Below are 13,448 nucleotides of genomic sequence, written 5' to 3' on the forward strand. Positions count from 1 at the left end.
TAGCTATCGACTCGTCGTTCCCACCCGACAGAATTTCAAATTTCGCGGCACTCGCTACAGGTAGGTCAGGTGATCTACCGCCCTGCTCTGGGTGGCAGGGCTAGGAACTATTCCCGTTTTCTAATCATAATCTCTCTTCCACCTGTCTCCTGCGGGGAGGCTGGGTGGGTCTTCAATTGTATATACTGCCAGGTAAGTATGTATGAACTTTATTGTATCATACAACCTGTCATTTTCATACATTCACTTACCTGTCAGATATATACATAGCTGATTGACACCCTTTGGTGGAGGCAAGAGACAGCTAACTAAACTGACTAGACATTTTTTTTTTTTTGGTAAACAACATATGTTGTAGGTATAATAAACCTTAGTTCCTATTTTTTCCTTTTTTTTTATTGTTGATGGAACGACTTCGCCTATGGCTACTGCCCAGGAGTCTGCTTCATCTCAAGAGCCTTAGCGAGATAGTGATCTGTGGCCAAGAGTTCTTGTGGATCTGTCGATGGGGTCTCTTCCATCTTACTCGACAGAATCCTAACTGGCGTTGTCAATGGGAGCACATCCGCTTATATGACAACACGCACTAATTTAAGGAGCACACAACCAATCCCGATCACCCGATCCTAACCCGTGTTAGTTCTAAGATTGCCTAGAGTTATCCCCAAACTCTTTGCAAACAACACAAACTCGAACTCATACATACAAAAATAACAAAATTTTTGTACCCCTCTAATAGTCAGATGTCACTCGATTTTCAAATGAAGAGAAGTGAAGGCCGCCTGGTGCGACTACTGACACTCCATACACCGAAAACCCCAGAACACATCCGACAATAAGAGGGTTATTTTACGTTACATAATTTAAGGATTGGTGCTTTCTCCTTTACCCAGAACCGTTTGTGCTGACACAAACTGGACCTAACGAAAAACATTATCATACGTAACTCGCACGTCTTTTAAATAATGGGGGAAGCAAACAACAGAGTTGCATCTCCAATAAGTTGTGTCCAAAAATGTTCTTTAGTGACATATTTCTTTGGAATGCCACCGAAGTTGCGATTGCTCTAACTTCGTGGGCTCCCACTCTTAGAAGATTAAAAGAATCATCTGGACACTTCTTATGAGCTTCCGTGATAACAACTTCTAACAAAGAAGGCCAAAGCGTTCTTGGACATTGCTCTCTTGGGGTCTTTCACTGAGCACCAAAGACCTTTCTGCGAACCCCCCAACTGCTTCTTCCTGTCCAGATAAAATTTTGAGAGCTCTAACTGGGCAAAGGGATCTTTCTGCCTCTCTGCCCACCAAACTAGCAAAGTCCTTTCACTTCGAAAAGCTCCTGGCAGGGTTCCGGGATTCGAAGGGTTTTTCATTTTTGGCCAGAAAAAGGGACTGAAATGAACAAATTGCGGAGTCTCCTTTGAAGCCAAACTCTTGATTCAAGGGCGTGCAACTCACTGATTCTTTTTGCCGTTGCAAGAGAGATCAGAAACAAACACTTTCTAGTGATATTACGGAACGAAGCAGCTAGTGAAGTGGTTCGAATTCATCTGATGAGAAAGAAATTTAAGAACCACATCTAAGTTCCAGCTTGGAACCTTAGGTACAAGTGATTTAGATGTTTCGAATGAACGAATGAGGTCGTGCAAATCCTTATCATTCGTTAGATCTAATCCTCTGTTTCTAAAGACTGCTGAGAGCATACTCCTGTACCCCTTAATAGTTGGTACTGAGAGATGCGACTTTTGTCTAAGAAAACAGAAGGAAATCTGCAATTTCGGTCACAGAGGTACTGGAAGATGACAGCTTCTTCGACCTACACCAGTTTCTGAAAACTTCCCACTTCGATTGGTACACTCGCCTCGTAGATGATCTGCGGGCTCTAGCAATTGCGTTTGCTGCCTGGCGAGAAAACCCTCTCGCTCTGACAAGTCTTTCGATAGTCGAAAGGCAGTCAGAGCAAGAGCGGGTAGATTTGATGGTACCTCTCGAAGTTGCGTTGTTTGAGCAGATCTATTCTGTTTGGAAGAGATCTGGGGAAGTCCACTGTCCATTCCATCACCTCTGTGAACCAAATTTGAGCTGGGCCAATAGGAGCGATCAGAGTCATCTTGGTTTCCTTCGGATGCCACGAATTTTCTGACTACTTCCCCCAGTATCTTGAACGGGGGAAAAGCGTAAACGTCTATTCCTGACCAGTCCAGGAGGAAGGCGTCTGTTGCATAAGCCCGGGGATCCTCCACCAGGGCACAAAATGTATCTATCCGTTTGCGGAGAGGAACGTGGGCGAAAAGATCTATTTGAGGCTTCCCCCAAAGGAGCCAAAGGCTCTGACAGACTTCTGAGTGGAGTGTCCACTTGTGGGAAGGACCTGGAATCTCCTGCTCAATCTGTCCGCTCTCACATTCCTCTCCCTTGAACAAACCTTGTTAGGAGAATTAGCTTCCTTTGGTTCGCCCAAATCAGTAGATCCCGTGCCAGCTCGTACAGAGGCAAAAGAGTGCGTCCCTCCTTGCTTCTTGACATAGGCCAGAGCTGTCGTATTGTCTGAATTTATACTGCACGACTTTTCCTCTGACTAAGTGTTCGAAGCTCTTTAGTGCTAGGTGAATCGCTAAAGAGCTCTTTGCAATTTATGTGCCATGACACCTGTTCTGCCGACCCAGGTGCCTGACACTTCTCTGGGTCCCAATGTTGCGCCCCAGCCCGCCTCCGAGGCGTCTGAAAACAATGTCAGGCTTGGGTTCCGTACTTGCAGGGACACTCCTTTGTTTTCCTTTAATGGAACCAACCACCAACTTCAAATGATGTTTTGGATCTCTTCGAGATTGGAAACGTGTCCGAGAGCTGACCTGTCTTCCAACTCCAACTTCTTCTTGAGGAAGAACTGAAGCGGTCGAAGATGTAATCTTCCTAGGAGAAAAGAACTGTTCGAGCGAGAAAGGTTCCCAGAAGGCTCAGCCATTCCCTCGCTGAAGTGCGCTCCGTCCCTAGAAAGTTCGATACTGTGGCACAGCCGTTTCTTTATTCTCTCTTGAGATGGAAAAACTCGAAAAACCCGAGAATCCATCTGAATCCCCAGATAAAACCACGTTCTGGCTGGGGATCATCTGAGACTTCTCGAGGTTCACGATCAATCCCAAAGACTTTGTCAACCCCCCTTCCAGTGTTGTTCGCAGGTCCTCCAAACACTGCTTTTGAGACCTGGCTCGATGAGCCAGTCGTCCAGGTACAGGGAGACATTTATTTCCCTTTCCCCAAATGTAAGTGCCTTGCTACATTTTTCATCACGTCTGTGAAGACTTGAGGAGCCGTGGACAGGCCGAAACACAGGGCCCTGAACTGATAATTTCTTCCTTCGAACATAAATCGAAGGTACTTCCTCGACGAATGGTGGATCGGGATGTGGAAGTATGCGTCCTGAAGGTCTAAGGACACCATCCAATCCCCTTGCCGCAGTGCTGCAAGGACTGAGGCAGACGTTTCCATGCTGAACTTCTGTTGTTCGACGAATTTGTTCAGCGCACTTACGTCCAGTACCGGTCTCCATCCCCCCGAGGCTTTTGTTACAAGAAACAAGCGATTGTAAAACCCCGGGGAGTTGCAATCCAGCACAAGTTCTATTGCTCTTTTGTCCCACATCTGTTCCACCATCTGACGAAGAGTATCCCTCAGAATAGGGTCCCTGTATCTGGCGGACAATTCCCTCGGAGATGTTGTCAAGGGAGGAATGTCCTTGAATGGGATGCGATACCCCTTCTTGATAACCGACATCGTCCAAGTGTTGGCTCCTATGTCTTCCCAGCTTTCGCAAAATAATGTAGCCTGGCTCCTACGGGTGTCTGGAGGACAGAATTTTCACTTCCCTTTCTTAAAGGAACGGAAGGAAGACCTGCCCCTCTTATCGGTTGACTTCCTTCTGGCGATCGGTCTAGTTGGAAGACCTCCTCGAAAGGGCTGTTTCTGAGCTGGGCGAGCCACTTTCTTTTCCTCACTAGCCACAGGCCTATTCTTCCTTGAGGATTGTCTAAGGAGATCCTGGGTGGCCTTTTCCGTCAGAGAATGCGCGATGTCCTTCACCAACTGTGAGGGAAAAAGGTTTTCAGAGAGAGGCGCAAACAATAATGCGGCTCTCTGTGAATGAGAGACGGCCTTCGTGAGGAAAGCACTGTGCACCGCCCTTTTCTTTAAAACTCCTGCACCATATAGGGAGCATACCTCAGCCGATCCATCCTGAACAGCCTTATCAATACAGGCGAGGATGCAATTCAGGGTTTCTGGTCGAGTTGTTCATTTTCTTGAGATTTCTTGGCCAGAACCCCAAGGGACCAATCTAAGAAGTTAAAAACTTCTAAAAGTATGAAAAAGTCCCTTGATGAGGTGATCCGTTTCCGAAAGCCCCCATGTAAACCTTCGCTGCATTCAAGGCGTGCCTTCTCGACGAATCCACCAAACTCGAGAAGTCTGACTCAGCTGAAACGGGCAGAGATAGTCCCATATCCTCTCCCGTCATACCAAATTCCTCTCCTCCCTGTAAGTTTAGCGGGAGGCATACAAAAGACCGTCCTTCCTAACTCCTTCTTCTTCTTGAACCAGGAGTCAAGAGATTGTAGAGCTCTCCTCATAGAAATGGCAGGCTTCATTTAAGGAAAGAGGAAGACTTGAGTGTTTTCGTGCTTGAAAACTGCGAGCGTGGCGAAGAGCAGCTGGCGTCAAAGAGTCTCCATATTCCTCCAACAAAGGGACGAAAGAACTTTATAATTAGAAGATCCTTCCTTCTTATTTCGTCCTCCGAGGCATCTTCTGGGTTGATAGGCTCGGAAGGAGAAGGTTCTCTTCTTTCTACTGACTCTTCTCTTACTCACTTACGAGTGTCAGGCTCTTCCGAGGAATGCGCCTGGTGTACAGTAGGAGTATCTCGCCTGGGAGGAGTAACGTGCTTGGAATACTCCTGGCGCCTGGCAGGCGCAAAGCGCCTCGAATACTCCTGGCTTTCAGTAGGCGCATTTTGTTTAGAATCCTCCTGGCGCGTTGTAGGAGTATTAAGTTCCGAGTACTCCTGGCGCCTGGGAGGAGTATTAGCTTCGGAATACTCCTGGCGCCTGGGAGGAGTAACGCGCCTGGAATACTCCTGGCGCCTGGCAGGCGCAAAGCGCCTCGAATACTCCTGGCTTTTATCAGGCGCAATTTGTTCAGAATATCCTGGCGCGTGGTAGGAGTGTTAAGTTCCGAAATTGTCCTGGCGCCTGGGAGGAAAGTTAATAAGCCTCGGAATACTCCTGGCGCCTGGGAGGGAGAATAACTCCGGCTTTTTACGTGCGGAATACTCCTGGCGCTGGGAGGAAGTTAAACGCCGGCTGGAATACTACTGGCGCCTGGCAGGGCGCAAAAGCGCCTCGAATACTCCTGGCTTTTAGAAGGCGCATTTTGTTCAGAATACTCCTGGCGTGTGGTAGGAGTATTAAGTTCCGAATACTCCTGGCACCTGGGAGGAGTATTAAGTGCAGAGTACTCCTGGCGCCTGAGAGGAGTATAAGCTTCCGAATACTCCTGGCGCCTGGGAGGAGTATTTAGTTCAGAATACTCCTGGCGCCTGGGAGGAGTATCTAGCCCGACGACTCCTGGTGTCTTGTAGGAGTACGCCGTTCCGAATACTCTTGATCCTTAGCATGCGTCTGATGTTTAGTAGGCGCTTTCCGTCTCAAGTGCTCTACTCCTAACAGGATCTTCCTCTTCAGGTAACTCTTGGCGCTTGATTGAAGATCTTGAATCTTGTACTGGCTCGTTGCGCCTACTCGGAGTCTGGCTTCTGGTTGGCGCCCTACTCTTGACAGGAGTAGCTTCCTTTCTTACCTCTCTCCTGTCTAGCGCAACACCCGCCCCCCAGAGATGGCCGCCTGCGCGACAACTCCCCTGAAGGATTGCGTCGCGCCTGGCAGGAGATAGGTATTTAGATCTTTTAATAGGAAGCCTATCATCCTTCTTACGAGTAGGCTCCTTATAACGAGTTCCTACTAACAAGGCTAATTGCTCTTGCATATTCTTCAAAATTTTCTTGGTTGAGGAATCTTCCGCATTAGGAGAGGGAGATCTGGAAGGCGCTCTAGGATCTCTTCCAGACCCAGAGTCTGACTGTATTCTCGCCCTCTTATTACCGAAGGTGTGCTCCTCCTTCTGAGAAGCGCTCGGGACTCGAATTGAGCTCGTGCTCTTTCTTACTCCTCTTCAAAGGACGGGAAAGATTCGACTCCCTTCCATCCTCTTCTCGGCGAAGGCGAACTCGACGACGAAAGCACTCTCGAAGGATGCTTTTCCTATAGCGGTCTTTGGCAGTCGATACGATCGATTCTGCCGAAGGGACGCCTGATCGTTGGGATTCTCCCACAAACCCCCGACGGCTTTCGACTTTCCTTCTCCTCGGGCCAGGGAGCTTGGAAGAGGTCTAGGCCTGGAGCGTCGCAGAGACGACCAGACGCCCCCTCCACTACACTGGGGACACTAATATCACTGCCACATTCACTTTCCTTACCTTCCAATGCTGCGACTTTTTTTTCCTGCATTTTCTGAAGGGAAGCTCTAAGTTCTGCTATTCCGAAGCAGAACTAGAGGGATTAGCAAGATGTGAACGGGCTGAAACAGAATGGTTATTATCATCATCATAGGAAGAAGCTACAGAGCTAGACAGTAAATCATGAGAGGCAGACATACTGCGGGTTTTATAAGCCGCCTTCCTCTCTCTATCTCTCTCTAACTTCTTCAAGTAAGAAGTTAGATTCTTCCACTCTTGTGCATTCAGATTCTCACACTCATTACACGTATTCTCAATCGAACATTCAACCATTCTACACCCCCTACAATATGTGAGGATCTACCGAAGCTTTCGGAATCCTCACCTTACAGCCCTCATTCACGCACACTCTGAAACTAACACTAGAATCAGACATATTCACAAATTCCAAAAACCAAGTCCAAAAAACAGTCCACGATAGCGAATGCCAAACAACGATCCAAGTACGTCACCAAATATCAGCGAGAGATGATCAAAAGCTTTGCGAAAAACGAATTCTAGTCAGAGGAAGGAAGTAACAACAATGTTGATACAGCCGGCGACAGAGAGATTATGATTAGAAAACGGGAATAGTTCCTAGCCCTCCGCCCCCCAGAGCAGGGCGGTAGATCACCTGACCTACCTGTAGCGAGTGCCGCGAAATTTGAAATTCTGTCGGGAACGACGGAGTCGATAGCTATGTATATATCGACAGGTTAAGTTGAATGTATGAAAAACATTATTCAAAAGACAAAAATACGCATCACAGTACGCATTTATTATTTTGTTTCTGTGATTACATTAATACTACAGCATTGTACTTTTATTTGCACGTACAGTAAATACTTTTTTATCATAAATGTGTATTCATTCACAAAATGCATATTAACCTAAAAATGCAAAAGATGACTGCCGTGACGTCACAATACATACAATCTTGTTTGTACGTACGTACATACTATCGCACACAAAGTAATAAATAGTAGTTACACTGTCCCACAAGCTACCCACATATTTTATATACTCTAGTAAACCCATAATAATTCACTTTTTGTACTGTAAATATAATTTCAACATCCTCTTACAAAATACAAAAAAATGAAAAGCCGTATGGTTGCGTAGTAGTACGATGCGTGGACATGTTCAGTCCAGTGTTACCAATTTCGTATTTTTAATGCTACCCTTCATTTTCTTGAGGTAATTAGCAAGAAAATTTTCAGTCTAGCATCTGGCAGGAAAACTTGCACTTTTTTTTTTAATACATCTAGCATACGTATTTTGACATCAAATCTTTGCACTGTTAAGTTGAATATTTCTTTTATTCTACTATATTTGATATATCATGTAAGAAAAAAAGAACAAAATCTTGTAAAACCAGAATAGGTTTCGAAATTATTAGGAATTATGCAACGTAATGTACAAGTACAATGTGTATGTTAGAAACATGTTTGAATCGAAAAGACGGGCAATAGGTTGAAATTGGTTGGGTGGCATTGTTGTGTATAGGACATTGTCAATTCATATGGAAGGTATAGTCTTGTCACCGTGGCGAGCTCTCTGGCGTGGCTTTTAAAGATCTGCCCTTATGGTAATTTTACAAAAAGAACAACTACCCGTGTGTGTGACAGGCCTTTTAATGCCCTTGAGACAAACCCCGGAGGCTATAATTATAAGATTATAAGGGGTTTTCATTCCCAGGTACTATAATCTCCTTTCTATTCGGCCCTGCTCTCTCTCTCTCTCTCTCTCTCTCTCTGTCTCTCTCCTAAATCTTACAGCTATCCGAGCGAGAGCTTTTTTTATGGGACAACATAGGCCCGCATTTCGCATTTTCCATACCTATTTATTTTGTATACGATTGCCCTTTCTCGGCTGTGAAGTTGATTTCTATCCACGACTGTGAGATGACCAAGAATAACTTGTAAGTCGGTGTCAAAGTCATTCCACACTTCAGTCAGGCCAAAACTTTGCCATATCGCATTCAAGCTATATTCAGTCATTGTTTCCTATCTATTATTTTGTCAGAGAGAGAGAGAGAATCTGTCTGTATACGATTGTTTATTTTCTCACTCGTCAAACTTACTCTATTATGCTTTATTTCATATTTTCTTGCTCACCAATTTATTCTTTACCTACGATATTAAGAAATCAAGATATGTGTAAAGGGAGAACTGCCTACAGACTGCAGAATTGCCAACTGGCAGTTTTCACTGCCAAATTTGCTGATTTTTGGCAGTATAGTGAGCGTTTGGCAGTGGAAAACAGTGAATTGGCAGAATATCATAAAGGGGCTCAAATTTGGCAGTTTCAAATAAATTCTGGCAGTAAATCAATGAAAATATCCCTAATCATATTCTTTATTATTTCTATAAATGAGGCAGCTAATATTATCATAATATATTTGACATCAGTAATAAATCATGTCAAATTCCCTAAATCTGAGGATATTATCTTTATTTCTTAAATCTAAAATCTAAAAAAAAAAAAAACTACATATGCCCTGCATTGCTTAACTACACCAGTAAGCAATGCAGTTTTGGAGAGAATATTTTCCCATGTAACAGCAGTCAAGACTAAAGTTCGCAATAGAATGCGTTTGAAGATGCTTGAATCAATTTTGAGAATTCGCACAACACTAATAGTTTCTGGGAAATGTTGCAAAGACCTGGCAATTTCTGAAAGTATGATTGAAAAATTTAATGTAGATATGTACCATGATGTAGAAAGTTCCAATCCACCTCTGGATAATGCTGTTTTTGAGAATTTATTTGTCATACAAACAATCAAAATAATCTGAACAATTTCATGTTACTCAGTTAATTTTCTGTCAAATTGAAATTATGGTTTAAATTTTCTGTCGAAGTGAAATTTTAGTTTAATTATTTGTTTTTATTTAATTATGAGATTTAGCTTAATGAATAAAGATTAATCACTGGAACAGTAATGGCTATTCACTATTCAGCACCAAGACATGGCCTATTATGTATATTTATAGACTAGGATAGTGCCACTAGAAGGTTACATAATTCCTAGGTAAGAATGCAATTGTGTTTCAATATTCTATGATGTTACTACTACCAAAAAATAATATTTATACACAACCTTAAAAGTTTTGCCAAATAAAAACAACTAAATACAAACATTTTCTTCATTTCCAGAATAACCTAAAGTCCTAAACTTAATATAAACTTTACAAGACCCCTCAAGATATAGTTTTTGATAATTATTTTTTCAAGTGTATGAAACATTCAGATTTGGCAGTAAAATGCTTGAATTGGCAGTAAATCTTATCAAATTTGGCAGTAGGGGAGTCATGTGACTTGGCAATCCTGCACAGTCAGTATGGATTTAAACGCACATTGTACTGGTTGAAATATTCACAACTGCACCAAAATGAGATGCCATGTTGATAGAAAAGCTGACTTCGTTTCTTGTTATTGCATAAAAAAACTTTATCAATCGTTAACCTACGTAATTTATTTAGAATTCAGCGTAACGGAAAAGATAATATTTGATATCTGTAATGGGAGAAATGGTTTTATCTCTGTTGTTATAAATTTGGCAGATATGCGTTCAAACACGTGGGAGGACCAAACAGCACCAGCCAGAGAGCTCTGCTCATTTGTAAATACTATTGTTGACGTGTTAGCTTACCCGATTCATCTGAGGTGTGTGCTGCAGCTGCTGCTGCTGCTATCAAATAATCGCCTTTTTCTTACTAATCCCAAGAGTTGACCATGGAAAATCCCAAGATTAACCAAAAATCCCAAGATAATAAAATAATTGACATATGCCAAGCCTTGGAGTCCTAAATATTTACTTTGTCTGTCTATCAGGAAAAGATACTGATAAATTGAATTGACGGTATCTTTCCTGAGAGAGAGAGAGAGAGCGTATATTTAACCAGTGTGCATTAGTACATATGCAGGCAGTGTGTTCATGCTCATTACAAAATGTGCAGTACGGGTAATTCATATCTGGGGGGGGGAAAAAAAAAAAAAAAAAAAAAAAAAAATGAATTTTGTTGCCGTCAGTCGCAAGGACTAAATTTACAAAGAGCAGGGAAACAAATCTTAAAGATTCTTCGGGAGATTAGAGAGATGAACCAAGGCCATCTAGGATGAATCTCTCTCTCTCTCTCTCCTCTCAACTATACTCTTTAAGTGTTAACTTGAGTCTCTGAAACCAATAGGTATTAGCACACGCGCGACTGTATGTGTGTATGGGGATTACTGTTAAAAAATGTGCTGTACCTACAGGTAATACCTACATCTTGGAAGATAAAACAAACCAAAATTTTGTTGTTGTTAGTCGCCGGGGATATAAAGGGCGTGACCAGCAGGCAGAAAGATTAACATTTTTCCAGAGATTAAAGAGCTGAATTTTGTTTTGAAGGTATGTCAACCGCGTTAGTAAATAGGTATCAATAATTCTAAAGAATTTTTTTTCTCTTCTTTTTTTTGCAGAAGAATCTTCAGCCATTTTGCATTCAAAGTAATGAGAAGGAATCAGTTCTAATTCTTCATGAAATCAGTAAAATACCCTAATAAAAACTAAAACTACGTACTGTATGCAAAACACACACATCATCGTTAGCTTCGTGTGTGTAAACATTCATTCTAAGAAATTACAGAGTAGTATAACTAACACCTGATTGGTTGGTTGGTAGCCATGGAGATCTGTTATCCAATGACTGCCCTCTGCTTCTGTTCTATTTATAGACATATGCCATGGAGGGCACTAGGTTTGAAACGTTACCATGTTCGTGATTTTCTGACTGCTGACGGCAAAAATTACTCAATAATATTCTTTATATAATTATTCCTTCGTGAAAACAATAATATAATATGATCATTTCAACTTCAACATATAGTGGTATGAAAAACACCAATGTGTCGTAGCGATGCGTCATCAATATAGTGGTATGAAAATACCACATGGTGTTGTAGCGATACGTAATCACAAAGTACAAGTCCTTTTCCCGGAACATCCTCAGAATTTTACGACTCTTCAACTTCAAGATCGATATGGTGAAATATATTATATGTTCATACTTATTGTTAAAATTCACAAGTTGAACTGCAAAACATTATTATATTTTGATTGTTATGTACATATATTTTTTGTGTTTTAACGGAATGGTGGTTTTTTTTGAAAATAATACCTATTAGTGAACATATGTTATTAATTGTCCCACTATTTTATTATAGGTGATCTTAATTATCTCACATTCATTTAACAGTATTATATTAATATTTATTTAAATAAAATGTAATTAATAAATAACAATGAAAAACATAAAGGGAAAAAATGTTTTTGCTACAGTAGTGGTGTTTGTTTGATTATGCATCTGACCTCACATTTCCGAAATCTGAAAAATTCCAAAAACCGAAACATCGGAATGTGTGTGTACTGCACATTTTTTTTAAAGACGCACACGTCTACACATTTACTGATACCCGTTGGTGAAAGACTCAAATTACATTACGTATTTATTCCTGAGAGAGAGAGAGAGAGAGAGAGAGAGAGAGAGAGAGAGAGAGAGAGCGAGAGAGAGAGAGAGAGAGAGAGAGAGAGAGTAATGATTAAGGACTCCAAGGCGTGTTATTTTTAACAATTATTTTTATTATCTTGGGAATTTTTTTTTTGGAATTTTTTTTTTTTAACTTGAGATTTTCTATTCAATTCTCAAGATTAATAAGAAAATTACCGTAACTTGACTAGCATCAGCACACATCTGAATGACTCGGCCATTAGCAGGCTAAACCACCAACGTTATGAACTGACGCTCTCGGAAAAGGAACTTGCATGATACATGAGATACATGACAAAACCACTGTTTATTGGTGAAAATTTGGGGGTCGCACAATATGGGAGATTGCACGTTATTCGAGTATATACGGTATGTGATAATTTTTTAGCCTTTTATGGAAACAAAAATCTAGAACAAGAAATTGCCATTCCCAGTTGGCAACACTGGCCTACTCACGTTTGTCCAAGGTTTGTTTGTTGTTGTTATGAAATGTGGTGTGCGGCGCGTTCTTTAAATTGTACCCATATAAACGAGTTAATTATGTGGCATCCAAAAGCCCTGATTCTTTTACTCTTATGGGAAAGACGCCTAAAGGTCAGATGAAGGTTTTTACGTGGAATATATTAACGTGTTGTACCAAGGGAAGAGAGGTTTCGCTGCATACTGCTGGTAGCATTATCGTTATTATATTACTGGATTGCACTGCAAAATCGTCGCCATCTTTTATCAACATAGATTGTTGGTGAGTACCCATATGATTTACATAATTTTGATAGTTCTCTTACCACTCATCCTCTCTTTCCTTGTAAAAAAAGAGGAGGCCCACCATGCGTATGTAGGCTTCTAGCTGTAATCCATAGGCTAGTAGGCTACATATGTACAGTAGTACATATACTACATTTATTTTTTAAGGCTAATTTTGTAAAATAACTTGAAAACTGTCTTGAATTTAGTTTTAGGTGATAGTTGAAAACATATTTGGTGTTTGAACTAAAGTAGGCAGTTATAAACATTGGAATAGTGGTCTTGGGTGGGAAGTAGGCAGTTTTAAGCAATTTTTGAGGGGGGTATCATGATAACACGGGTATTTACTTATCATGGGGGGTTCTGGGCCCTATCCCCCGTGGATAACGAGGCCCCACAGTAGGTCTACCAGGCAAAAACTTTTCTATCACGCGCCTTGGGGGATGCTGGGAGCTCACGGATCAAGGCGTTGTTTTGTTTACAATCGTTACGCAGGCGCGCAAGCACAAATTTCTTTCTAATCGCACTAAAAAGTATCAGCAACACATCTCAGAAATTATTTAGTCACTTTGACATAATTTTTGCAAACATTTTAAATTAGCCGTTACATGGAGTATTATATATG

General features: G+C 41.7%; 1 protein-coding gene across 1 annotated transcript in view; it reads right to left on the bottom strand.

The window, feature by feature from the left end:
* LOC135222086 (uncharacterized) overlaps window positions 1-13,448 on the bottom strand; it is a 303,969-nt gene that overhangs the window by 90,173 nt on the left and 200,348 nt on the right. The window lies entirely within an intron of this gene.

This window comes from Macrobrachium nipponense, chromosome 3 (genome assembly GCF_015104395.2).
Source record: "Macrobrachium nipponense isolate FS-2020 chromosome 3, ASM1510439v2, whole genome shotgun sequence".
NCBI classification, from domain to species: Eukaryota; Metazoa; Arthropoda; class Malacostraca; order Decapoda; family Palaemonidae; genus Macrobrachium; species Macrobrachium nipponense.